This window comes from Euphorbia lathyris, chromosome 9, assembly GCF_963576675.1.
Source record: "Euphorbia lathyris chromosome 9, ddEupLath1.1, whole genome shotgun sequence".
Classification (NCBI taxonomy): domain Eukaryota; kingdom Viridiplantae; phylum Streptophyta; class Magnoliopsida; order Malpighiales; family Euphorbiaceae; genus Euphorbia; species Euphorbia lathyris.
The window spans coordinates 16,631,179-16,656,403 of NC_088918.1; the positions used below are offsets into that span (position 1 = coordinate 16,631,179).

At 37.4% G+C, this 25,225-nt stretch overlaps 1 long non-coding RNA gene, 2 other non-coding genes and 2 pseudogenes across 3 annotated transcripts; 4 read left to right on the forward strand and 1 right to left on the reverse strand.

The window, feature by feature from the left end:
* Positions 1–13,798: 13,798 nt before the first annotated feature.
* On the reverse strand, positions 13,799–17,603 carry LOC136205108 (uncharacterized). Its single transcript, XR_010675824.1, has 2 exons — positions 15,121–17,603; positions 13,799–15,023 (listed from the first exon to the last, which is right to left on the reverse strand). It is a non-coding gene; the product is annotated as an uncharacterized lncRNA (long non-coding RNA).
* A 5,218-nt stretch (positions 17,604–22,821) lies between these two features.
* Positions 22,822–22,982, forward strand: LOC136207593 (U1 spliceosomal RNA). Its single transcript, XR_010676727.1, has one exon. It is a non-coding gene; the product is annotated as a U1 spliceosomal RNA (small nuclear RNA).
* A 473-nt stretch (positions 22,983–23,455) lies between these two features.
* Positions 23,456–23,610, forward strand: LOC136207826 (small nucleolar RNA snoR127; annotated as a pseudogene).
* Positions 23,611–23,824: 214 nt separating this feature from the next.
* On the forward strand, positions 23,825–24,020 carry LOC136207520 (U2 spliceosomal RNA). Its single transcript, XR_010676666.1, has one exon. It is a non-coding gene; the product is annotated as a U2 spliceosomal RNA (small nuclear RNA).
* A 254-nt stretch (positions 24,021–24,274) lies between these two features.
* Positions 24,275–24,436, forward strand: LOC136207822 (small nucleolar RNA snoR127; annotated as a pseudogene).
* Positions 24,437–25,225: the final 789 nt, after the last annotated feature.

The following is a 25,225-nucleotide window of genomic DNA, read 5'->3' on the forward strand; positions in this document are numbered from 1 at the left end:
CCTATTGATCACACACTTGTTCTTTTTCAACTAAAGAACACCTTAGATGATTACAAAACAATCAATCTAGCATTTACACAGAGAATAGAAAAGTTGGTGTAAGATCTTTTTGTATTTGAGTGCTTTCAAGATTTTCTCTCTTGTATTTTTCTTTTGATGCTTGGGCAAATGATCCAAGAACTACCATTGTCCTTTTATAGATGAATTTCTGAAGATTGGATCATTTTGAATTGGTTTAGCCGTTGTGTCCAAAACGGCTCTTTTAGGAGACAGCTTCTGGTCAGCTTCAGACTGTTCCGCCATTCCCTTCTTCTGTTTTCTTCAGGCATCAGGTTTTGTCTTCTTGCATCAGACTTGTCTTTTTGTGCCAGTTATCTTTTACCAATAATCCACAGACCCATGATTCTTGGAATTAGTCTTCTGTGTGCTTTCGAGGCTTCAATTATTGGTGCAGAAGATTGGCAGGCTTTGTCCTTTAGTGAACGGATCTTTCATGCTGTCCTGACTGTTACTCATCTTCATTCGTTATCTTCGAATGTTCGACTTCTATACTGAGTTCCTTCTTAGTCAGCTCCGTTCTTGTTTATTTAATTCTGAAGGAGTCTTCTAATTTAGTCAGCTTCGTTCTGGCAACTTTGAAAGAAGCTTCTGATGCTAAGTTCTACTCCACTCAGCTTCTATTCTTTCATGCTGAGTTCCATTCAACTCAGCTTGGCTTATGCTGACTCTTGACCTGTCTAACTTTATATATATTTTTGCACTCAATGTTGAACAAACACATTAGTACAATTAAATTAAAGCATTTAAATTTAATTGCCTCTTAATCATGGATGATTTTGTCAAATCAAAATCTTGTGGAAAGGTGTTTCAACAGTTCTTTCTCCCTAAATGCATAGCATCTCTATCAAACTGCCATGGTCTACCCAACAAAATATGACCAGCTTGCATGGGTACTACATCACACAGTATTTCATCCTTGTATTGCCCAATTTTGAGGGACACTAAGACTTGTCTATTTACTTTAATCTCCCCACAATCATTTAACCATTGCAATTTATAAGGACGCAGGTGCTTTGTGACTGGTAACCATAGCTTCTCTACTAAGGTGGTACTTGTTGAAACACCTTTCCACAAGATTTTGATTTGACAAAATCATCCATGATTAAGAGGCAATTAAATTTAAATGCTTTGATTTAATTGTACTAATGTGTTTGTTCAATATTGAGTGCAAAAATATATATAAAGTAAAGACAGGACAAAAGTCAGCACAAGCAAAGCTGAGTAGAACGGAACTCAGCATGACAGAATGTAAGCGGAGTGGAGTAGAACTTAGAAGCAAAACGAAGCTGACTAAAGTTAAAGATTTCTTCAGAAGCGGTTACACAAAGCGGAGCTGACCAAGAATGAACTCAGCTTAGAAGTTGAACATCCGAAGATTACGAAGAAAGCTGAATGATTGTCAGGACAGCATGAAGGATCCGTTCACTAAAGGACAAAGTCTGCAAATCTTCTGCACCAATAATTAGAACCTCGAAGACACATAAAAGACTAATTCCAAGAGTCATGGGTCATTGGATTATTGGTAAAAGACAACTGGCACAAACAGACAAGCCAGACGCAAGAAGACAAATCTGACGCCTGAAGAAAACAGAGAAAGGGAATGGCGAAGCAGTCTGAAGCTGGCCAGAAATTGTTCCCCAAAAGAGCCGTTTTGGTGTTAACGGTAACAACAATTCAAGATCAAAATCTGCATTTTCCTTCTATAAAAGGACAATGAAGAACCTTGGTTTATTACTGAAGCATCAAGAGAAAAATATAAAGAGAGAAAATCTTGAAAGCACTCAAATACAAAAAGATCTTACACCAACTTTTCATTCTCTGTGTAAATGCTAGATTGATTGTTGTATAATCATCTAAAGTGTTCTTTAGCATAAAAAGAACAAGTTTGTGATCAATAGGAATATTGAGAGTGTTAAGCTGAGTGCTTGGTTGTAAGCATTCAGTGGTAGAGAAATCTAGGTGCTGGGTTGTAGCACTTAGTAGGAGTTGAGTAGACGAATAGAGGAAGGTACTCTTGCATATTCAACTGCCTTGTAATTGGTTTGTGCTCTATCGTTAAAGAGCTCAGCATTGGATTCAAAAAGCCCGGAGGACTCTGGGGACTAGACGTAGGCAGAGAGGCCGAACCAGGATAAGTGATACTGAGTAATCTCTGAACTCTCTCTTATATTGTATGTGTTGTTTGCTATATTTACTCAGCATATAAATTGCCTAAGCTGACCTTGAGAAAATAAGTAGTGCTGAGTTAGAAGCTGGCCTCCAAGAGTGTCAATTCTCAACTCACAAGAAAACAACTTTAGTCAATATCTGACTAAAGTTGTCTTCAAACATATCTCACCAAGCTGACCAAAAGCCGAGTTAATAAACTCTCAAAATTACTTCCAGTCAGCTTAATTAAAACGCGAAAAAGTTATATTAGTTCCTAACCCCCCCTTGGAACTAATTACCAGGGACCAACAAGTGGTATCAGAGCCTAAGCTCACTACTCAAAGATTTAACAATCTTGAGCTGATCCCTAAAAATGGGTGAGAATAGCACTCGGTTCCTTCCAGGAAACCAAACAACACAGATACTCCCTGAGGGACTATCAATCACTAGACCTTCCCTATTCTTTGGGTCAAATTATACATTCTGGAAGAATAGGATGAAAAACTTTATTCAAGCCACAAACATGAGTGCATGGCTTGCAATTGTTCAAAGTCCACATGTGCCATACAAAACTGTTAACGATGAGAAAATCGTTAAAAGTGAGGCTGAGTGGACAGAGGATGACATCAGAAAATTACAAAATAATGCTTCGGCTATAAACATGCTTCACTGTGCGTTAGATGCTGCAGAATACAATAAGATTTCAGGTTGCGAGTCAGCACAGGAGATTTGGAAGAAGCTTGAAGTAACCTATGAAGGCACAAGCAAAGTTAAGGAGTCTAAAGTCAATCAACATATGAGACTCTACGAGCTGTTTGAGATGAATGAGAATGAAGACATCTCAGAAATGAACGCAAGGTTCACAAATATTATAAACGAGCTAAAAAGGCTTGGAAAGAACTTCATTGAAGAGGAACAGGTGAAGAAAATTCTGAGAAGTCTGCCTAAGAGTTGGCAAGCAAAGAAAACAGCCGTAGAAGAAGCTCAAGACTTGACTACCTATAAATATGATGAGCTGATTGGATCCCTGCTGACCCATGAAATCTCTATGAAAAACTTTGAAGCCAAAGAGAAAGAAAAATCAGAAGATAAGAAACAAAAGTCACTTGTCATGAAAGCTGACTCGACTGAAGCTGAGTCAACTGATGATGAGGAAATAGCCATGTTCACCAGAAAAATGAAGAAGTTGTTCAGAAGGAATGATAGAAACGGCAAAAGGTCATTTAGAAGAAATGACAAGTATAAAGCCGAGTCAAGTGACAAGTACAAGAAGGACAGCTCGAAGTCTGTCACATGCTTTGAGTGTCATCAAACTGGGCACATCAAGTCAAGCTGTCCCAACCTCAAAAAGGAGAAGAAGGGAAGCAAAAAGGCTATGGTAGCCACATGGAGTGACAGTGATGTGTCAACATCATCCGAAGCTGAGCAAAATGAAACAGCCAATATATGTTTCATGGCAGATGATGTAGCTGACCAATCCCAATCTGAGCAAGCTGACCTCTCTGAAGATTCCGAGCAGGAGGAAAACAACAATGAGGTAACATCCTTACTTTTGCTTAGAAATGAAATGGTAAATGCCCTGAGTGACTTATATACACTAACTAAGAAGTGTAACAAAAAGATTAAGGCACTCAGCAGGCGCTGTGATGAGATTGAAGAGGTCAAACTGAGTGACCTCCGATATCTTCTCTAGGACAACTCTGACCTGCATACCAACATGCAAATCTTACATAAGTTTGTCACGGAGGTTCAATCTGAGTCAAGGAAACTTAGAAAGGATATCAAAATGTTACAGAGTCAAGGGAAGGGCTCAAATAGAAATAAACCCCATGCTGAGTACGCAAATACTAATCAGCGTAAGCAATTCACTCAATGTGAGTGTTGTGGAAAAAGGGGGCACACAAAGGATGTGTGTTGGCATAACAAGCGGATTGTCCAATGTGACTTCTGCGGAAGAAAAGGGCATACCACAAAAGTATGTTGGCATGCCCAACACAATAATGCTGACCATACTCAGTTCAACCCACAAAGGGTACCTTTTTGTGATTTCTGTGGTAAGCCAGGCCACACCATAAAAGTATGCCGTCACAAGTTAAAATATGATTTTGTACCTGTTTATACTAACAAGAAAGGACCCAAAAGGAATTGGGTACCTAAAAATGAATAGTTTAAACTGCAGGTCAGCTTGACATGCGTGGAGAAGTCAAAACTATGGTATATAGACAGCGCATGCTCAAGGCATATGACAGGTGATGAAACTCAGTTCATCACACTAGAGCTTAAACGAGGTGGAAGTGTAAGCTTTGGAGACAACAAGAAGGGTAAGATAGTCAGCTCAGGTACTATCGGAGGTAACCCAACTATTGAGTCTGTCTCCTTAGTTAAAGGTCTCAAATACAATCTGCTGAGTGTAGCTCAGCTTTGCAAGAGCGGCAGAAAGGTTGTATTTGATGATACTAAGTCTCAAATACTCGAGGGAAATACAAATGAATTAATTTTAACTGCCCCTCGTGTAGAAAATGTATACATGTTAAACTTAGAAAAACAGTTTTCTAAAAACATATGCTTAGTGTCTAAAGAGGACAACTCCTGGCTATGGCATAGAAGACTTGGGCATGTCAGCATGGACCTTCTTGCCAAATTAGCTAGAAAGCAATTAGTTGAGGGATTACCCAAATTAAAGTTTGAAAAAGATCAACTGTGTAAAGCTTGTCAGCAAGGCAAACAAACTAAAAAGTCATTTCATAGCAAAAATATTGTCTCAACCAAAAGACAATTGGAATTACTACACTTGGATCTTTTCGGACCTATCCAGCCACTCAGCTTGGGAGGTAAGAAATTTTCCTTGGTTATTGTAGATGATTTCTCTCGGTACACTTGGATCATCTTGCTGAGCTGCAAGGATGAAACTTTTGAGATGTTTACCACACTGATTAAAAAGCTTGAAAATGACAAAGACCTAAGAGTAGCTCACATTAGAAGCGACAATGGTGGAGAATCCAAAAACCAACAGTTTGATGAATTTTGTGAAATCAGTGGTATTGACCACAATTTCTCCGCTCCTAGAACACCTCAACAAAATGGGGTTGTTGAAAGGAAAAATAGAACTATTGTCGAAATAGCTAGGACAATGCTGAGTGAAAATAGGCTTCCAAAGTACTTCTGGGGTGAAGCTGTTCACACGACATGTTACATACTGAATAGGGCTCTAGTTAGACCTATACTTAAGAAAACCCCATATGAACTTTGGAAAGGTCGAAAGCCCAACATTGGATACTTTCGTGCCTTTGGGTGTAAATGCTTTATACTCAATACAAAAGACAACCTTACTAAATTTGATGCTAAAGCTGACGAGGCGATCTTCTTAGGGTACTCAACAAACAGTAAAGCATATAGAGTATTTAATAAAAGAACTCAGGTTGTAGAAGAGTCTGTACATGTTGAGTTCGATGAAACTGACCCTACAGGTAAGTCAGCTCAGCCTGAAGAAGATGAACCAGGCTCAGCTTTCGCTGCTCAACCAGAAGCCTCTGTGTCATCTATACAGGAGCTGACCCAAGGTAAGCAAGAAATTGAAATATCATTTGCTGACCAATCTATTCCTATAGAGATTGTAGAAACACCTCTTCCAAACGACTCAACATTGCCCAAGGAAATAAAGATCCCAAGAGGTCATACAGAACAGGCCATTCTTGATGCTGCCAACAACAAGTTGATGACCAGAGATCAGCTTAGAAAATACCTTAGCAATGTTGCCTTCGTCTCAATGCTTGAGCCAAAGAATTTTGCTGATGCTGAGCAAGATGAATATTGGATAAATGCCATGCAAGAAGAACTTGATCAATTCACCAAAAATGAGGTATGGGATCTAGTACCTAGACCTAGGAATCAAAAGCCCATAGGAACTAAGTGGGTCTTTAGAAATAAACTAGATGAGTATGGAAATGTGATTAGAAACAAAGCTCGACTTGTAGCCCAAGGCTACAGTCAGCAAGAAGGTATAGACTATGGAGAAACATTTGCACCTGTTGCTAGACTAGAAGCTATACGTATATTGTGTGCCTACGCTAGCTTCATGAATTTTAAACTATATCAAATGGATGTGAAAAGTGCATTTCTTAATGGCTTTATAAACGAAGAGGTATATGTTAATCAACCTCCTGGGTTTGAAGATTCAAAATTTCCAAACCACGTTTATAAACTCAAAAAGGCCTTGTATGGGCTGAAACAAGCTCCAAGAGCTTGGTATGAGAGGTTGACCAATTTCCTGCTGACCAGGAACTATGTCAGAGGAAAAGCTGACACAACCTTGTTTATTAAGAAAAAGGGTAAACATACCCTACTTGCACAAATATACGTAGATGATATAATATTTGGTGCCACTGACGAGTCTTTGTGCAAAGAGTTTAGTCAACAGATGCAAACTGAGTTTGAAATGTCAATGATGGGTGAACTCAACTTCTTCCTTGGACTTCAAATCAAGCAAGGTAAGAATGGCATCTTTATAAGTCAGTTTAAGTACACCAAGGAAATGTTGAAGAAATTCAGCATGGTAGATTGCAAACCAATATCAACCCCCATGGGAACTGATACTGTCCTATGCAAGGATGAGAAGAGTAAGTCAGTTGATAGTAAACTCTATCGAGGTATGATAGGTTCTTTACTCTATCTCACTGCTAGTAGACCGGATATTCAATACTCAGTATGCTATTGTGCTAGATATCAAGCTGACCCCAGGGAATCTCATCTAACGGCTGTGAAAAGAATTTTTAGATACTTGCAAAGCTCAGTTGATGCAGGTCTATGGTATCCAACCTCAAATGACTTCACACTCATTGGATATACTGATGCTGACTATGGACGAGATAAGCTAGAACGGAAGAGTACTTCGGGAGGATGTCATTTTCTCGGAAGCTGTCTAGTATCTTGGTTCAGCAAGAAGCAATCATCCGTAGCCCTATCTACAACTGAAGCTGAGTACGTGGCTGCTGGAAGCTGTGTTGCTCAAGTCCTATGGATAAAGCAACAGCTTGAGGATTATGGAGTCAAAACAAAGACAATAGAGATCAAATGTGACAACAAAAGTGCCATTGATCTATCAAAGAACCCAGTCCAACACAGCAGGATGAAGCATGTTAGCATAAGGCATCACTTCATCAGAGATCATGTACTAAAAGATGAGATCAAGCTGACCTATGTGCCAACAAATGATCAGCTTGCAGATATCTTCACAAAGCCCTTGGCACGAGAACAATTCAACACACTAAGGGAAGCAATTGGTATGTCAAATCCACTCTAACTAAATCTGTATTGAATAATTGCCATGTGAGTGGAAATTTGAATGATTGTGCAAATGCCATGTTGAGTAAAATATCTACTCCTTACTAAGTTTGAAAATGGAAAAGCCACCCTATGCTGAATTGACATATATATTGAGTGATGATACTGAGTAGGCATAAAAGCTGAGTAAACATTCTATGCTGAGTAGATAAACGTATTGAGTAATCACTCTATGCTAAGTACATATACATGCTGAGTGAGTAACGTATGTTGAGTTAATTAGAGATAGAAAAAATTATCTTCACAAAAGTTAGGCACTCAATATCGTGAATGCTTCGAATTCTAGCAAAACCAAGTAAAAACCCACTCGCATAAAATAAATGCCTACACGTGTAAACTCTGGCACCTTGGAAAGACGCACATTTATGACAAATCCCATGCGCCGAAGATGTCATAAATAACAGAATACTTTTCGGTTGAACGTCCCTAGGCAAAACGGCTAGTTAATTGAATAGGGCCGCCGAAAATAGGTATAAAAAGTGGAAGAATCCCCACTCACGAATCCTTACGCCTACGATTCTCTGAAATCAAATCCTTCTCTCTCCCTAAAAACCTCAAACCTTCATCTGTAACAATGGCTTCCGGAAAGAATCAAATCCCTAACCCCACACAAACCTCTGGCACACCCAATCAAGCTGACCTCGCCGGCTCCTCACAACCAGTGAAAAGAACCATGATCAAAGTTCACAAAAAGGTCAATAATCTGGAGGTTCTGAAATGCCGATGGTTTTCTCCAAGCTTTGTCTCGTCTGAGAAACCATTCTATGAATGGATCGAAAAGAACAAGTGGAAAGGTCTCTTCTCCCTTTCAGGAACGACCTATCCTAGGTTAGTACGAGAATTCTACTCGAATCTACATGTTGATGCAGATGACTCTGACTATTTGGAGACCTCAGTTAAAGGTCAAAAAATCATCGTAACCCCTGCCTATCTAGCCACCTTACTAGATTTACCAAACGAAGGAATTCAGTTCAGAACGACAAAGGAGAAAGTGCCAAAAGACACAACTGAGAAGATCAAAGGGTTCTGTAAACCTAAGGATCATAAGGGCGAGATACCCAGCACCTGTATGGGAAAAGAACAGAAGATGGTCCATTACATGCTGACCAACTTCATCTTCCCCAAACTCAACTCAGCTTCATCCGCATCAAACTTCGAACAGTGCTTCATCTGGCACATGTTGACCTACACTCCGCTCAATCTTCCTGTCTTCCTAGTTGGAGCTTTTCAACGAAGTGGTAAGAAACTCCGCTTGGGCTCTCTCATTACAAAAATTATTGAGGACAAGCAAATAGAGACGGTGAATGAAACAAGTACATTGGGGAGTGAAATCACTGCAGTTCTACTGGATGGACTGTTGTACAATCAACCCTTAAAGGGATATGAAGGAGCTGGAGATGCTGAAGAAGATGAAGAAGCTGAGCAACCAGAAATTGAGCTCGAAACTGAGCCTGCAAGAGATGTTGAGGCTCATGCTGAGTCACCTAAGACAGCTCAGCCTGAGAGGAAGAAGAAGAGGAAGGCTATAGAAACCTGCTCAAAAGACATTCATGCAGTCCCAAAGAAAGTAAGGCTATTATCAAAAGAAAAAGCTAAAGCTGACAAGGCTAAGGAGCAAGCTGAGTTAGCTGAGAAAAGAAAAAGGCAAGAAGAGCCTGAGGATGACGAAGAAGAAACTCCAGAATCCCCTTTAAAGAAAAAGAAAAAGGGTAACTCCTTAAAGATAGTGGAAGCTGTCCCACTAGACTGTACTCAATCTGAAGGTCATGGAACTGACCAAGAAAAGGAAGTTGTAGAAGAAACAGAGCTACATGTTGAGCACCAAGAAGCTAATACTGAGCAGGAAGAACATCCCAATGTTGAGAAATCTCAGGATGATGCTGAGCAAGGAGAAAGAGAAAGTAATGCTGTTGCGGGTCATGTTGAGCAACTTGTAGAAGAGACAGTTGCTACTGAGTCCTGTGAAGGTATTCGAACGGACCATTCACCGCCAAGAGCTGAGACACGGTGAAGACTCAAAAAGAAAGCGCAAAAGCAAATTGATCTCATGGACGACTTTCCTATTGATGAGCTTGAAACTGACCTCTCTACAATCCAGTTCCAGTACTTCTCTAATGAGACTGAGTCACCACCAGAAAATCCTGTAGAAAAACAAGCCTCTGTTACTCAGGATGCGGAACAAGCCAAAAACCATGTAGATCCAATCCAAACTGCTCAAGTTGAGCCAACTCCTGCCTCAACTCCACCTTCAACTCAACATGTTAATGACTCAGCTCAACCAATCAATCAAAGTCCAGGTACCAATCAAGGTACACAATCTGGCAGTGAGCCAACTCCTCCTCCACCATCAAACTCAGTACCAGCCTCTGAGTCTAACACTGCTAGATTTGCATACTTGAATGCTACTGAGTCTGGCCGACGTATCATTGCTTCTGCTCAGTCCTTGCTTGAAGATTTCAATACTACTCAAGCTAATGGTCACCAATCTACTCAAGCTGAGTCCTCCCACCTGTCAGGCATTACTCAGCTTCTGAATGAACTTCGAGGACTAAAGGATCTGGTTAGCATTATCACTACGGTTCAAACTCAGCAACCGAATCAAGGGCAAATAGCAAAACTGACTGAACTGATGCTTACAATGGCAATCCATATGAATTCACTTGAAGGGCAAGTTCAAAAATTGTCGGCAGTCAATCCAGGGTATGCAACTTCAACTGAACTGCACGAATACTTTGTTAAGTTAAATGCGGAACTGACCAAATCTAGTGCCACTACCCATACTGAGTATGCTACCTCTGCTGAGTTACATGATTGCTTTACCAAGCTGAATGCTGAGCTGACCAAATCAAGTCCACCCGGTAATGCTGAGTTTGCCACCTCTGCCGAACTTCAACAATGCTTCACCAAGCTTCATACTGAGCTGACCAGTACACGTGACTTAGTATCCTCCTCTTCTCAATGCACTATTGACCAATTAAGTGAAGCAGTCAGACTACTCAACATCGACAGAGCCCAGATGGATGTTGATCCAATCTCCAACAGTGAACTCATGAGCTTTTCACAAGCTATCATGAAGGCAATGCACATCAACAATGCCCAGCGCATGTTTTATGATTCTGCTCTGCTAAAACTGTACCATCAATCTTTTGGTCAGATCACAAGCTCACTCACCTGCCTGAGCAAATCCCATGAATGCCTCCTCAGCATGATCAGCAGCTCCCTTCGGGTTCCTAGGTATATCCAGGACGATAGTGTACCAGTCATTGATGGCTTGGGTGAAAGCACCAAAAGGCTTCAGCGCTACTCCCATTATCTCTCCTCTGCAGCACGAAATGAAACCTTCCTCTACAAACCCGATGATGGCAAAACGGGGGAGACAAGTCAAGGAGGAACTCAGCCTCAGCCTGCAGGTAATGCTTCTGGAAGTAAAGAGAAAGGCAAAGGAATTGCTCATACTGATCACTCGGCTCAGAAAAAGAAGAAGTAGAACTAGCTTAGTCAATATCTAGGACTTAGCTTTATATCCTGTCTGTCTTTGAATGTATGTGTTTTAAAAAAAAGGTCAATATATAACAAGTATTAGTTTTCTTCCTGACCTGACTAATAAAATTTGAACAAACAAATCACAAAGTTAAACACACTCAGTATACATTAACACCAAAACAACTTATGCAATAAACTGAGCGACAACATACTTCCAAAAATGTTAAAACTGACTTAAATCCAAACAAGCTCAAAACTCAAACTAAGTCAGTATACACAAATGTCTTAAGTCTAATTCAGTTAGATCTTGGAAGGTTTAGAATTAAGTTAAGACAATATGTGCAACCCTTACGGGGGAGTCATTTCAAAAATCAATCATGGGGCAACTTATAACTGAGTTCCGTAATTATGTATTTTGCCAACATCAAAATGGGGGAGTTTGTTGAAACACCTTTCGACAAGATTTTGATTTGACAAAATCATCCATGATTAAGAGGCAATTAAATTTAAATGCTTTGATTTAATTGTACTAATGTGTTTGTTCAATATTGAGTGCAAAAATATATATAAAGTAAAGACATGACAAAAGTCAGCACAAGCAAAGCTGAGTAAAACGGAACTCAGCATGACAGAATGTAAGCGGAGTGGAGTAGAACTTAGAAGCAAAACGAAGCTGACTAAAGTTAAAGATTTCTTCAGAAGCGGTTACACAGAGCGGAGCTGACCAAGAATGAACTCGGCTTAGAAGTTGAACATCCGAAGATTACGAAGAAAGCTGAATGATTGTCAGGACAGCATGAAGGATCCGTTCACTAAAGGACAAAGTCTGCAAATCTTCTGCACCAATAATTAGAACCTCGAAGACACATAAAAGACTAATTCCAAGAGTCATGGGTCATTGGATTATTGGTAAAAGACAACTGGCACAAATAGACAAGCCAGACGCAAGAAGACAAATCTGACGCCTGAAGAAAACAGAGAAAGGGAATGGCGGAGCAGTCTGAAGCTGGCCAAAAATTGTTCCCCAAACGAGCCGTTTTGGTGTTAACGGTAACAACAATTCAAGATCAAAATCTGCATTTTCCTTCTATAAAAGGACAATGAAGAACCTTGGTTTATTACTGAAGCATCAAGAGAAAAATACAAAGAGAGAAAATCTTGAAAGCACTCAAATACAAAAAGATCTTACACCAACTTTTCATTCTCTGTGTAAATGCTAGATTGATTGTTGTATAATCATCTAAAGTGTTCTTTAGCATAAAAAGAACAAGTTTGTGATCAATAGGAATATTGAGAGTGTTAAGCTGAGTGCTTGGTTGTAAGCATTCAGCGGTAGAGAAATCTAGGTGCTGGGTTGTAGCACTTAGTAGGAGTTGAGTAGACGAATAGAGGAAGGTACTCTTGCATATTCAACTGCCTTGTAATTGGTTTGTGCTCTATCGTTAAAGAGCTCAGTATTGGATTCAAAAAGCCCGGAGGACTCTGGGGACTAGACGTAGGCAGAGAGGCCGAACCAGGATAAGTGATACTGAGTAATCTCTGAACTCTCTCTTATATTGTATGTGTTGTTTGCTATATTTACTCAGCATATAAATTGCCTAAGCTGACCTTGAGAAAATAAGTAGTGCTGAGTTAGAAGCTGGCCTCCAAGAGTGTCAATTCTCAACTCACAAGAAAACAACTTTAGTCAATATCTGACTAAAGTTGTCTTCAAACATATCTCACCAAGCTGACCAAAAGCCGAGTTAATAAACTCTCAAAATTACTTCCAGTCAGCTTAATTAAAACGCGAAAAAGTTATATTAGTTCCTAACCCCCCCTTGGAACTAATTACCAGGGACCAACAGTACTAGCTACATTAGCACAACTACCACTATCAATAATCACACTACATACCTTGCCTTGCACGAGACATCGAGTGTGAAAAATGTTCTCCCGTTGTATCTTGTCCTCGGCAATCTTCATTTGAGAATTCAATAGTCGTAGAACTACTAATGATTCCCCTCGTTCGGCTCTAGTGAAGCATTCCGCCTCCTCAGAGTCTTCGTCTTCTTCTTCGGCCTCATCACAGTCACTTTCAGTGTCAGTGACTACTTCTCCACCCCTCATGATCATGGCTCGTCTATTTGTGCATTCAGATGCTATGTGACCGAATCCCAACCATTTGAAACACTGAAGTTTGCTTGGTCTCGATTTCTCTTCTCCCTTCTGCTTATTTTTGTCAACCGAGTCCGACTTGTGTGTAGATATCCATTTTTGTCCGGGACATTTTTATACTTTATCTGACAATATTTGAAATTTCGACAAATTTATAAATCATATCAGAAATACACCATATCATTCTCACGTATGATTTATCCGAAAAAATGGAGCTTTTGTATACCAATTTGTTATGTCTCAGTTCAATTATTAAATCACATTCAAGGTATAATTTATTGAAACAAAGGTATCTTTCATCTTGTTATAAATCTATACATGAGATATAATAATATATTATTTTCTGAATATAATTTTGAAATTGTTGTATTTCAAATTGATAGTTAAACTCAATTTTTGTTTAAATAGTTAAGCTAACATTTTGAAGTTAACTCATTCAACTTATAATTATTTCAAAGAATAGATATAGTTTTAGATATGAGATTTGTTAAGAGGTTATTTATTAAAGATAATTCTTTTACATAAAATCACATTTAGAACACAATTTATTCTTAGAACTAATTAATCATGAATAGATTAATACTCAAAAATAAATTCTATTATAAAAAAATAAAACAAAAATAAAATAGGATGCTTTTATTAAGAAATAAGATTTGCATTTACTAATCAATGTACATTATTTGTCTTTGTAGATGAACATGAGATTTAATCCATCCCTTAACAGCTCAAATCAAGCCTCCAAAGAATCCTCAAAGACAAGAATTCAAATTTCAACTACCAAATACATCCAAAATTGGAGGTTCTCTATTCAATAAAGAAACCAACTCTCAAGGCAGCAAAGACAAACTCTCATGGGGAAGCAATATGCTCTAATATCAAAGCAGAAAAGACAAAGACATCATTGAAAATTGATCACATTGAAAATAGACCCATGCTGAATTCCAGCTATAAAAAGAGCTTATTTGCTCATTTGGGAAGGGGGTTTTTTTAGAAAGGAGAGAGGCCAATTTGGAGAGCCATTTTCAGAATTGACTTTAAGCAGAATTTTTTTTGTAATAGTTTCAAATTTAAGAGTAGCCAAAGAGTGAAAATCTTGTATTCATCAAAGTTTGATATAAATCAATTATTTCTACATTTCGATCTCCAAAGCTTTGAGCTAAGGGTTTTTATCTTTAATTTATAAAAACAGTGATTAAAAACTTGCTTTTAAAATGAACTGATTTTTGTAAATTTAAGGATAAAAATCTATTAGTTCTCAGCTCTTTACATACATATTATTTATTTAATTCATATTAACCATTTACTAATCTTACTTGCATATTAATTAGAATTTATATTTTATCCTTGGTACATATGTGTTTATATATATGTTTTACTAACCATTTATTAATCCAGTAACTTTATACATTTTTCCTATTTATACTACACTAACATTATCACAAGCTAACCATTTACATTCATTCTAATTATTCATATTTGTTTTAATCTTCTAAATAAACCAAACAGATTTAGATTTTGTAAAAGTTTAGAACTAAGCTATTTACAAGTTAGTTTTCTGATTACCCTTAAAATAGATTCAATCCGTTTTCAGTCAAATCTCACCCGAAACCTTACCCCGCCTCTCACGATTTACATGGAATAAACTTTCCATTATCCTGTTTTGCTGTTACAGATTAAGAAAAGGAAATCAATAAGAACCTCACAAAAATCAGAGACCCAAAAACTAAGAAAAATCCTAATAAACCATTAGTGAACGGATCCGCCTTCCTCCGCCTGTTTCAAACCGAACCTACCCCGTTCCACCGAGTCTGAGCACCTTCCTCTTTATCTCAAATCTGTTGAGAGTAGGCACAGTTGTTCAGTATTTGGAAAGGAGAAAGTAAAAAAATAAAGGAAAACGTAAAAGACTAAATGGAAATAAACAGGTCTTACCTCAACTCGAACCGCAGCAGCAATGGCGGACCAGAAAACGGAGGAGACGACAAGCAGGTGCACAACGGAGTGCTCAGGCCGCAGCGGAGCAAGAAACAGGAGCCATAAGTGAGACCGTGACGACAGGCAGACGCGGTGACTCCGTCGGAGAAGAAGGCTGAGCGGCGGACCGAGGCTGCAGACACGGTGAAGAGCGGCAGCCGGTCGGATGACTGCTGCTCTCTTCTTTTAACGGCAGAAATTTGAGAGAAAAGAGAGAAGAGAAAGAAGAAGGGAGGCTGTGTGAATAAGTTTAAGTTCTTACCCTAGTGAATTTAAATCTCAAACCAGAACAAATCGAAAATGGACTTAGGTCCATAAAACCCAGTTCCCTACTCTATTTATCCAGATGGCCCATCTCTCACACATTTATATATAGGGTCAAATAGTTAATCCATTAATTATTAGTCATAAGTAAATAGATTTTGGTTTAGTTAAATTTTGATCATAATTACTTATCAGTTTCTCCTTTTAGATAATATTTACCTTTAGTTTAAATCTTGATAATAGTACAATTAGTTTTTTTATTAACTTGACTTAGATTTTGAAATTACATATATGTCCTACCTGAGATTGATATTAATTCGAATTGAGTGATTCCGTTTTATTTCTTGGGCTTTAAGCTCTGGATAGAAATTATAAAACAACTTCATTATCTGGATCACTGGATAGCGGTCTCGATAAATAATTAATAAACCATACACTAATAAAACATGATAATTTTTAGCATATATCGGGTTTAATTGCTGGATAGCAGTTACAAATTAACTCGATTACCTCGATCATTGAATAGTGATCCAAATAAATAATTAATATCTTTAAAAAATGTGTTAATATTTTAAACCATATTTAACCAACCAATAAAAATTACGGGTTCCTCTATCAATTTTGATCGTTGGATAACGATCCTATTACGGTCGTATGACCACAACCTTACGAGTATCGTCAAAGGCCTAAATTGATACGATTAACAACATTTCAAAGCAATCATAGACACAAGCACATAGAGCAAACATTTAGAACTACAACAGTACCGATTTATCGGGCGGGGTAGGGTGAGATTACGTCTCTTCCCTACACGTAACCGGAAACCGAGCTTAGAATCACCGCAGACCATTACCTTATCCGAGCTTACCCGAATGGGTCAATTCGGAATCAAATCGGTGTCCAATCAGACCGTCAAACTGATTGGTGGCGACTCAAAAACCCATTGGATTTGTCTCCCTAAAGGGACTGTCCATCACCATTAATAAACCAGTAGAGCGAGAGCTACATCGAAGATAAACAGTTCGGGATCCGCGGGCACGGGCGCGACATTGTGTTTGGCATTGTCAAACTTTGAAGGAAATCTGCTTCCTTTCTCTTGGTTACCCCACCGATTCTTCTAATTAGAGTTAGAAGATGATGAACCTCCTGTGTAGGATTTGTCATACTTTCTCTCATTGAGTTGTCGTTCTACTATCTTTGCTGCATGTACCATGTCTTCCACGTATACACAGTGTTGCAACTCGACAATATTAGTTATGTCCCGATTAAGTCCAGCTAAAAACCGAGACTTAGTAGCTCTTCAATCTTCAACGACATCGGCTCTCAACATTGCTATCTCCATCTCCTTGAAATATGCCTCTACACTCTTTGAACCTTGTTGAAGGACTTGCAATTTTCTATATAAACCTTCATAGTAGTCATTAGGGACAAACCGCTTTCTCATAACAGTTTTCATTTCATCCCACGTGTCAACTTGCGGCTCTCTACATCTGGTTCTCGTGGTGACAAGTTGATCCCACCAGACTAATGCATAATCTATGAACTCAATTACTGCTGCTCTCACCTTCTTCTCCTCTGAATAATTGTGACAGTCGAATATGAGTTCAATTTTTTTCTCCCATTCTAGGTAAGCTTCAAGATCGCTTTTACCATTGAATGAGGGAATTATCAGTTTCACATTTCCAAGACCCCTGTCGTCTCTAGCATTATCATCCCGCTGTCTATTCCGTCTTTCTTCATTATCACGTCGGTTTTCTCCACCAACTCGATTCACTTCTAGAGCAACTCGATGATTTTCCTCCATGATGTCCATACGTTCCATCAAGCGGTTTAACATTGTTAACACTTGATCGTCTGCCATAATAATAATAAAAACTCACGATTCACTCGGTGTTTCGCTCAATTTTTTTTTATCATTGTCAGAAGATTAGTCTTGAGTTCCGTGGAAAATAAAAAGAAAAAAAATATATATATCTACAATGCCTCGAAAACCCGACAACTAGATTTGAACCCAATGAAAGCTAACGAATCAGGGTCGGACAGAAAAGAACCCTTACAAAACTAAGTTGTAAAGACCTGATCCCAGTCTCCAATAGTTAAAGATTTAATCCCGAACTGTTCAAAGTAGTGCCCCAAAGAACACAAGAGAAACCACTCACAAACTCTTAAGAGTAATGTTTTTTATTAAGATAGAAAAATTGCCTTACAAACAGAAATCAAACCTATATATATAGAGAATTACAACCGCGTGAATTCAGAGTATTGACTTAATATTCAAAATCAGCTACCCATAAATATGAATTGATAAGGTTGCTTGCTGCCCACTATATTTGACTTGATAAAATACAAATCTATTGCATACAAACAAAAGATACATTAATTGTTCTTTGTTTGTGTTATTTTCTTACCAATTATTGTTTCTTGCCATGCTTGTGTCGGATGGGTTTTGAGCTTGTCCAATTCACATTAATTTCTTTTCCCATAAATCCAAACCACTAAAATTCATATAGTAATTTTTGAAATAATTTCACTGCTCGATTCGTTTAGTCCGTGTTTGGTTTCTTTGATATACCCGCTTTCCGAGTAACCCAAGAGGTACGAAAAAGTTAGAGCTTCATGAATTTCATTTGTGTCAATTTGGTCCGACATATCTAACATTTGCACCACATATGTTTGGAGCTCCTCTTCAAACTGCTTAGCACGTGCTCGAGTAACAAGTTCATCTGGTAGACGTATTCGCTCCATGTGAGAATCCAGATTTTTAGTCCGGGTTATATCAGAAACCCCTCCAGCCTTCACAGCGAATACATCGCTACTATCAAACGCCAGCTACTCTTGTGTAGATTTCAAGGAAAGTGATTTTCTATTTACCAAATATTGCTTTTAGTTTTGCCAACTTTTAAGGAAAATAATTTTGAATTTACCAAATGCTGCTTTTAGAACTGCTTTTATGGTATAAGAAAATGATGTTAAAATGACTCTAAGTGGATGATCAAAATCTTGAAGAATTGAGCATTGAGAGAAAAAAAGACATATTAATTGTATTAATATTATCGTTTGGTAGATTAATGTAGTTTTTTTTGGTAGGGATTAATGTAGTTTTTTAAATTGGGCAATTTATAATTTATATGAATTTTTAGATGTTTATTTTTAATTATGATTGATGTATTTTTTATGGGTTAAGTATACTAATATTTTATAGATTATATTTATATAAATTATATTATATGATACAATTTTAAATTACACTAATTTTTTTATTTATAATTCAAATAATGAAATGGAGATGCGACGAATACAATTTTTTTCCCATTTTACTAAAGGAACGAGATGATGAGGATTCCCTATCTACATGTGGACTAGAGAGTAGTTCCTTTCCCACTATATCCTGTGCAACCCCCCAATGATGATAATAAACAATGTCAAAATTGTTGGGAATTTTTCTAGATTGCGATAATTTAGCGGAAACGATAAAACAATTTTATTGAATTTATGAGGTTTACAAGAGAGTGTTCTCTAAAAACTTTCTAGAGTTACAATGAGATAAAACAAAAATAGTAGCACTCGGGTGTTTCCCAAAACTACCCAAAATCATTATCTTTACTATTTTTATCTCTCTCCAAAATAATTAGACTACCCTCTAAAATAAACTCTCAAAACTCACAAAGGCACAATTGTGCCTCCTCTCACAATCTCAACTCTCCTTATATTTTCTTTTTCTCAATTCTATCTCCCTCAATCTAAATTTTAAAGGTCTCATTGGCTTTTATAAGCCAAGGAGAATAGAAAACTCAGCAACAATTGTTGCTGGCAATTAATGTGCCAGCAACAATTGTTGCTATGACAATTAATGTGTCATATTTTGACCACTGAAATTTCGGTGGTCAATCTTCAACAATTGGACCACAAATTGGTCCAATTTTCATTAATTACATATTTTCCTTTTTTTTCTTTAATTACAAATTACAAAAACCATCCCTCAATAGTACAAATTATAAAAATAATCCCTCATTAATTAGAATATCACAACAATTCCTTTTTCGTTTAATTGTTTTAAATTAATAGTTAATTTTCTCAACAATCTTCCCCTTAACTATTAATTTAAAACTTTCATTTTTTTATATATATATATGATGTACTTTCCCATCATCACCTTGTAAACGGAGCACTTCTCTCCGCAAACAACTTCTCGGTGCACTTCTCACCGAATCAATGATGTACTTTCCCATCATTACCGGAGCACTTCTCTCCGCAAACAACTTCTCGGTGCACTTCTCACCGAATCAATTTGTTGATGCACTTCTCATCAACCTTCAATTATTGGAGCACTTGTCTCCAAATTAAGCAAATTCTTCTTCGTCATCATGGTCTGTCACATTGACACTTTCTTTTCTCTTGTTTCTGCAATTCCATTGCACGCGCCCAAACTTCTTACACGAAACATTTGGGCTTCCCCATGCTAGCAGTCCTTCCCTCAACTGCTTACTCATTTTCTCAATTTTCTCACGCCCAATTGATTTGGTGGGGTGACGCTACATTGAACCATAGCTCTGATACCACTGTTGGGAATTTTTCTAGATTGCGACAATTTAGCGGAAGCGATAAAACAATTTTATTGAATTTATGAGATTTACAAGAGGGTGTTCTCTAGAAACTTTCTAGAGTTACAATGAGATAAAACAAAAATAGTAGCACTCGGGTGTTTCCCAAAACTACCCAAAATAATTATCTTTACTATTTTTATCTCTCTCCAAAATAATTAGACTACCCTTTAAAATAAACTCTCAAAACTCACAAAGGCACAATTGTGCCTCCTCTCACAATCTCAACTCTCCTTACATTTTCTTTTTCTCAATTCTATCTCCCTCAATCTAAATTCTAAAGGTCTCCTTGGCTTTTATAAGCCAAGGAGAATAGAAAACTCAGCAACACTTGTTGCTGGCAATTAATGTGCCAGCAACAATTGTTGCTATGGCAATTAATGTGCCATATTTTGACCACCGAAATTTCGGTGGTCAATCTTCAACAATTGGACCACAATTGGTCCAATTTTCATTAATTACATATTTTCTTTTTTTTTTTCTTTAATTACAAATTACAAAAATCATCTCTCAATAGTACAAATTATAAAAATAAGGGAAAAACACAAAAATAAACCTTGTGGTTACACCCATTTTCGAACAACACCTATGTGGTTTAAAAGTTTGCAAAGTGGTACCATGTACTTCATTCCGTTAGCAAACACATACAAAATTGACTAACGGTGTTAAAAGTCAAAGAGAAAAGAGTTAATTTGGTCCTTATATTTATTTATTTTTAAAAATTGACCCCCTTATTATCTAATAATCACAAATAAACCCCAAAATAAAAAATAAATATCAAATATACCATCTTCTCCATCTATTTTTAATTTTTTTTCTTCTTTCTCTCTCCTCTCTTTTAATTTCTCTCTCTAACATAAAACTATCCCCATCAACACTGAATTTCTATATATATATATATATATACATTTATTAATCTCCCATTCAAACACTTAAATACATTCAGATAATGAAAAATAAATTCAACCCAAATTTCTTCATCTAATTTTAAATATAACACAGACTTCTGCCCTTTTCAATAGAATCTCCTTTAGGATTGAACAACAATTTCCTGACGGATCGGTTTTTCAATCATTATAATCTGAATCATCTGAGGCATTAAAGACAAAGATAAACGTAGGTGCCAGTTGTATCCACCAACATTAAAAACTTCACTGTAAACGTAGGTACCAGTTGTATCCACCAATATATAATGAATAATCATATCACAGTGGATTTTAGAAATTGCAGATCAGGCCATCTTTGACAAAAGAAACCACCAATAGAAGCATCTGCAACATCCCCAACTTGATTTGTTAGACTTCTTTTGTGTGTTCTCTCAACCAACAAAAACTTGTCTGTCTCCCTTGTGCATTCTAAAGTGACGAAGAACTTATTTGTTGGATAAAAATCTCTAAAAATCTGCATGAAAATGTAAGAAAGCATTTAAGCAAAAGATAATAGGAAAAATTTCCACAACAGAATGATTTTGAAATACCCGAGACAAACCTCAATTCCTTCTTGAGTGATTTTAACTGATTGGTTCTTTTGGGAGAGAGAAGAGACCATGTTGAATGCAGAGACAAAATCAAGTAATATCTATAGGAGAAAATCAGATGGTAATTTCTATTAGAAGCAGCAACATATGCTTTATGCTAACAGCAAAAATCTTATAGGCTCGAGTTTGATTGAGATAGTTTTATTTTAGAGAGAGAAATTATGAGAGAGGGGAGAGAAAGAAAAAAAAAATTAAAAAGAGATGAAGAAGATGGTATATTTGATTTTTATTTTTTATTTTGTGGTTTATTTGTGATTATTAGATAATAAGGGGGTCAATTTATAAAAATAAATAAATATAAGGACCAAATTAACTCTTTTTCCTTTGACTTTTAACACCGTTAGTCAATTTTATATGTGTTTGCTAACGGAATGAAGTACATAGTACCACTTTGCAAACTTTTAAACCACACAGGTGTTGTTCGAAAATGGGTGTAACCACAAAAGCAACCCAACCTTGTCGCATTCTATTTGAATGCGCTCAAATGCGACAAGTTTAGCAACCCAACCTTGTCGCATTCTATTTGAATGCGCTCAAATGCGACAAGTTTAGCAACCCAACCTTGTCGCATTTGAGCGCATTCAACACTAAATACGACACAGATGTAACTTTGGTGATCGCATTCGGGCGCATTCATACACCAAACATATATACACAAATCATACCTGGAATACGTGTGCAAATCCGATAAGTTGATATGGAACACGTTTCCTATTTCCCGCTGCATTTGCCTCTAATTGTTTCAGTCTTTTGCTAATGGCCCAGTCCAAGAACCTATATGTCTCCTCCCAAGCCAACGTACCCCATGGAAACTCATTAAACAGTCTTGGATAATCTGCAAGATCCAAAACCCAATCCTTTGCATGCCTATCGTTAGCATTGTCCAGTACATTGCCATGCACAAAGTACAACATGGCAATCATCACAGCATCTTAGTTAAATCTGTCAGTTGCATCCTTCTTCTTCCATTCTATACTTTGCAAAACTTCCAAGAAGTTAATTGTCGTTATTGTCTCGTATTGCTTGAAGTACTTATTTCGCAACCTATGTGGCATCTCTATTGTTACTAGGCTCCTCTCTCTATGCCCCCCGGACAGCGAACCGAAGGGACCCCGACTCATACATCTAGCATGCGGCTTATAGTCCTTCTGGTCATAACAGGAAGAAAAGTTATGAGAGCATATCCCACATCGGAAAGCACGAGCAGGATAATGAACCAGCAAACGGATAAATGAGACTGAAGATCGATGGAGAAACATACTTACCTGGACGGGGTCAATGGGTGATCAATAAGGCTCATGGCCTAGGGTTGTGACCTCCATTGCACTCTGGAGGGGTGCTTCCCTAAAGTCTCCCCAAGAGGGAGAGCTTACGTCATAATTTGTGCCAGTGGGGGCATGCGTTCGCGCGACCCCCTTCCAAATCTAGTTTCAGTTGTAAAAGGTGAGTTTCTGTTATATTCTCAGTGTTCAAAAGTGGGTGGGTTATTTGTTGAACAATGGGTAGGTTTTTTTTATTATTATGCTTATATTAGAAGATGATGTTCATTAATTATTATGTCTTGTTATCAATTAGGGATTCGATTCTTACTGTTCGAGGCTACGTTGAGGCAATGATTATCTACTGGCTATGTTTTTCAGCTTCTTCTTTCGTGCTGTAGACATTGCAAGGTAAAATTGAACTGGTTTTAGGTTTTCATCAAATTTTGAACTCCTTTTTCATGGAAGTTTTTGTTTCATTTTGTCCATGCTTTTGAAACTGAGCCACTTCGAAGTTCAAATCATGGAGTTAATTTGTTTTATTGGTTCAACATAATCAAAAATATTAAATGGACATCCAAATGAGGTTATCATATCTTCTGAGGCACTTTAATGTGTTTAGTCTTCCCTCTCTGGAATGATGTTATTTAGTCAAATCAGAAACAGATGTGCTCCATAAGGCAATGCCTTTAAGGCTTGGTTTAGTTATTTCAGATGCTTCCCGTGTAAACTTGACCAAGCATTAGATATGGTGCATCACTTAGGGATTGGTTGTTGGCTGACAAGAGTTATTATCTTTTGTTTGCTCTGATATACTGGGAATGTTGATTATTACTCCATATGGAGGAATCAGCAGATAAACTTTGCCTTAGATATGCTATTCAGCGGATAAAATTGTTGAAAGTGTGTCATTTACTTTACAAACATCCCACATTGGAAAGAAAGCTCTTTGGGGACCAAGAGGTGAAGTATAAAGAGAGAAGCCTTACAATGGTATAAGCATACCTTTCTCGGCCTTTTGGCTAAGATCAAGTGTAGTATCTGTTCTTATCAGTTTAATATCTGATATGTGGACCAATGGTCCACACGATATTAAATTAATTTTTTTAGGGGGAAGGCCTATATTAATGGCTTGCCATTAGGGTCTTCAAGAGTCGCCATTGTGTTGCACTATAGCATTGGCCTGGCTCGCCCCTCCGATTCCAGTTATAGTATTGGCCGAGTTCCATCTTTAGAGCTTTTGATTTTTAATTTGTTGACTTCTATTTAAAATAGTAGCACAGTACTGGTTGATTATTGGAGCTAATAGACTGATGTCAGACAACAGGGGTAAATTTGCTAATAGATTGTGATTCAAAGTATTAGGTCCTGGTGAGGTTATTTTTGTTCTGTTTGCGTCTCAAACAATCTTTATCATTCCAAATGAGCTTAATATTTTTAGTCACCCATCTCTGGAATGATGTTATTTAGCCAAATCAGAAACAGATGTGCTCCATAAGGCAATGTCTATGTCATCAAGGCTTCGGTTAGTTATTGCAACGGCATATAGATGAGTCTTGTGTAACGTCAACCAATCGTTAGATCACTTAGGGATTGGTTCTTGGCTGACCAGAGTCATTATCCTTAGTTTGCTTTTGCAATATAGAGAAAGAAGTTCAAAGCAAATTTCAAACTAGGACTTTCGTGACTTGGTTTTTGTTTTTATAATTAGGAACGGAAACGCTTGATGCAATGCGGTTGTCTATTCCCTTTAATTTGATTGCAGTAATACCCAATGGTACTTTGTCCGGGTGAAGTAATTGAGAGATGCTAATTTACTTCTCCCTAAACCTCTTCTATAACCTTTAGTTTTCTCTCTATATAATGGCAATGTTGAGATTATTACTAAATATGTATGAAGAAATGCAAATGTGATTCCTGAGAAGCGTATAAACATGATAACATTGTATATTACTGGGATTGCAGAAATGCAAGTGTCAATTCGTGGATGCAATATGGTTGTCTTTTCCTTATGTCTTGTCTTTTCCACATGATAACATAGTTTCATTAGATTGATGCTTGTGAAACCAAGGCACTTCCAATCATGGTTATCTGATGCTTGTTCATTTGTCAATTATTTTAACAGATTCAATATATTGAAGTCTCTTTCAAAATGTTAATTCAGTGATTCAGGCTTGTTGGAGTGGAGCTTAAGAATGATGGAACTTGCAATCATATGGTGAATTTCATTTGCATGAAAGGATACACACTTGGTAAGTAATTTCCTCAATCAAAGTGTTCTTTGATTTGATGTGCTTCATATTACAATTCAGTGTCTATAAATTTTGATGTGCTTCATGGTCTCAATTTCCCTATAACACCAGAATCTTAGATCCATGGAATATTAATTATCTCGGAGTCTC